Source organism: Penaeus japonicus, unplaced genomic scaffold (assembly GCF_977035675.1).
Source record: "Penaeus japonicus unplaced genomic scaffold, GWHDUDI00000001_assembly GWHDUDI00000031, whole genome shotgun sequence".
NCBI classification, from domain to species: Eukaryota; Metazoa; Arthropoda; class Malacostraca; order Decapoda; family Penaeidae; genus Penaeus; species Penaeus japonicus.
Window position 1 is genome coordinate 11,951,991 of NW_028234433.1, and position 3,947 is coordinate 11,955,937.

The following is a 3,947-nucleotide window of genomic DNA, read 5'->3' on the forward strand; positions in this document are numbered from 1 at the left end:
TTAATACACTTAGAATATATTACAAGGTCGTTTGCCACTATGTCTAATGATAAAGGTTTTTGACCAATGTGTCCTCCCCGTCATAACATATGGGTTAGAAATATAGACAACGACCAAAGTACTTGAGAGGAAATTAGCAAGTGCTCAAAAAGGAATGGAGAGTCGAACCCCAGTTAAGAAAATACAAATACAGGGTGAGGTACTAGAAGCAGTAAACGAGTACTGTATGCATACCTAGGGCAACTCATCCAGATGAACACATCCTGCGAAGCCTAGATAAAACGGCGAACCAGGCTAGGTTGGAGTGCCTTCGGTAAACATAGTAATATATTACGAGCTCGTCTGCCACTACGTCTAAAGAGAAAGATTTTTGACCAATGTGTCCTCCCCGTCATGACATATGGGTCAGAAACATGGCCTACGACCAAGGCACTCGAGAGGAAATTAGTAAGTGCTCAAAGAGGACTGGAAAGGCTTATGCTAGGAGTTAGCTTACAAGACAGGAAAAGAGCCACATGGATCAGGCAACAAACAAAAGTAGAGGATATACTTAAGAGCATTCAGAAGAAAAAGTGGCAGTGGGCAGGGCATATATATCGGAGAAAATAACAATGAGAAATGCACGACACAAAGAGACCAAGGGCAAGACCAATGACATGATGGCGGGATGAAATAGCGAATTTCGCATTTGACTCCTTTTCAACATCCTCTCTAAGTTTTGAGAAAGAATTTATAGATGATGTGGAATTAGACATACAGGGAATTTTAAAATTGCATATTCCTCCTCCTTATATATATGACTTTTCTCTTTGTTAATTTTAGTAGTGATCTGCATTTATCATGATTAAAATTCTAGCTGGACATCCAAAAATGAAGTTCCAATCATGGTCTCTCCTCGACAAATCAAGAGCACACAATGAGGAATCTATGTTTAGAATCTCGCTCTTTCTCTCACTTTTCCTAACGTGAAATACGAATACGAAGTCGAGGAGAAAAAACAAACAAAAAAAACGGTGTTTGAAATGATGAGTTTCTATTACCTATAGACTGAATTTTGAATATCAAACCCATTATCAGAGTGACTACGATTTAATTAATATTATTCTGCAAAAGACCAATTACATGGGTACGTATTTTCTGGAATTATTGTTTGATTTATATATAGTCTTTTGTAACAAAATAGAATAACTACTCACATTCCTTATTTAATTTCATATATACATTACTGGGCAACCAATTGTATTTTACACTACATTCACCGTGAAATCATACAAATGACTTGCCACAAAATTATTTCATCCAAAACTTTCTTTGCTTATCAATAATTTCCTGTATTCTAGTTAGGAATAAATAAAAAGATATCAATTCTCTCTGAGATTTCTCTTTAACTAAAGTCCCAGAGCTCACCAGCCTTCTTATAAGACTCGAAGTCAGTCCCTGTCTTTGCAGCCGTTGAATACAAATTGGACGGGGATGAGTCGCTCCTCCGGGACACTTGCTGAATTCTCATGGTAATTTACGTCCTTCAGGATTGAGAGCGAAAGAGAGGGAGTGAGAGAGTGAGTGAGCGAGCGAGTGAGTGAGTAAGAAAATGAGCGAGTGAGAGAGAGAGAGAGAGTGAGCGAGTGAGTGAGAGAGTGAGCGAATGAGTGAGTGAGTGGGTGAGCGAGCGAGTGAGTGATAGAGGGAGTGAGAAAGTGAGCGAGTGAGTGAGAGAGTGAGCAAAGGAGTGAGCGAGCGAGCGAGTGATAGAGGGAGTGAGAAAGTGAGCGAGTGAGTGAGAGAGTGAGCAAAGGAGTGAGCGAGCGAGCGAGTGCTTGAGTGAGTGAGTAAGTGAGAAAACGAGAGTGAGAGAGTGTGTCTGAGAGTGAAATTGAAAGTGAAAGTATGAGACAGATAGACAATGTTATCTGATCTTTTAAGACTCATTGTTGCAATAGTAAAATACAGCATGGAAATGTATAGTTAAGGACTAAAGGACACAGTTTATAATTGTTAAACATACTCGTATTCTGACAAAATATAATTTCTGTTATCTGCTATGATGTATTGTATTTTGTAACGGTATTATAGAAATTTGCTGTCAGGAATATATATAGCTGCAGGGAAATTTCACCAGAACATGATAGTTGCATAATATAGCATTTGAAAATATTATCAATAAATGCTTCTACGAAAGTGACATTTAAATGTAATAAGTATACATATACTATACACGAAACATTAAAGCAGAATATACACACCGGACATTTATACGTTTAGTTAACTGTGCCATGGGAGGTTTGCGAAAATCATGCTCTAAATTTTGGGAGTTCAAACCACTGGGAATGGAAGTGTGCTTCTTCTCTGTTCAATTTCATGTAAAAATATACGTATCAAGAAGGCTTAACAACGCAAGAGATCAGAGTGATAATGATAATAGTAATAATGATAATGATTATAACATTATCATTAATAATGATAATTATGATAATGATAATCATAATAATGATAATAATAATGATAATTATGATAATGATAATAATAATGATAATTATGATAATGATAATAATAATGATAATTATGATAATGATAATAATAATGATAATTATGATAATGATAATAATAATGATAATGATAGTATTAATAATAATGATAATCATAATAGTTATAAAAAATGATAAGGATAATAATGATACTAATAATAATGATAATAAAAATAAAAACACTAATAACAGTAATAATAAAAAATAATAATGATAATAATAATAATAATAAAAATAATAATGATACTAATAATGATAAAAGTAGTAATGATAAATAATGATAAGGAAAATAATGACAGTAACAATAATAATGATAATAATAGAAATGATAGTAATAATAAGAATAATCATAATAATAATAGCAAAAGTAACTGCGTCAACTAACAATAATAGATAAATTAAACTTTCAACAACATACCCGACATAACTATCAATCTGCTGTAAAAAAAAAAAAAAAAAAAAAAGTGTCTAAGTCAATTTTGTCATCTCTTCGGTTATCGTGAACCACAAAACACGGTCTTGGACGAAAAACTGTTTAAAAAGTCATTCAATCTAATAAAAATTCTTCCTTTGACTTTCTGCTTCGATACTTTGGCGAGTACATCTTGCTTTTTCTTGTTGTTACTGTTGGCTGGGAGGCAATCAAGGACAGGGTCTGAATTTCGGAAGAAAACGGACAAGTCATTATTAAAGGCATTATTCGGCAGAGTGTGTTTATCTTTATTTTTTTCTCACCTTTTTCTTTCTCTTTCTTGCAATTTCTCTTTATTTCTCTCTCTTTCTCTCTCTCTCTCTTTCTCTTCCCCTCTCTCCCTCTCTCCCTCTCTTCCCTTCCCTTCCTCCTCTCCCCCTCTATCTTAAACGCAAACCCCGCAGGAATTGAAAATCAATCATGTAGTTTCTGAAGTTCACAAATTTAAAGAACTGAAAAAAAAAACAGATCCATTAAGGAGAACATATTCTTTGATCTATCCAACGGTACAGCAAGATATTTGGTTACATTTTCATATCAGGAATATATTATCTACGCCGTAAGTTGGCAGTTGCAGTTATCTGTTCTATTCACTTAGAAAGTGAGGTGGAAAAGGACTATACCGCTGTTCTGCATTCTAACGTAGGCATGCCCGAGTATGCCAGAAAACACGTATCACTTTGTGTAGAATGAAGAAGGCTATAGAACACATGTATATCATATTGTGTGGAATTTCTCATTGGCGTTTTTGTTAGTTCAAAAATGATCAGGTCATGGAGTATTTTTTATACTTTGAACTCAGGTTTAAAGGTTTCAGACTACTGACATAACAAAAAAGTTTCGTTTCACTAAATACTTAATAATCAGTAACTGGCAAAGGAATTTGAATTTAACTTATGTATCCAGTTGGTCAAATTTCTACCGTTTCTCTTTTTCCCTTCTGAAGAAAA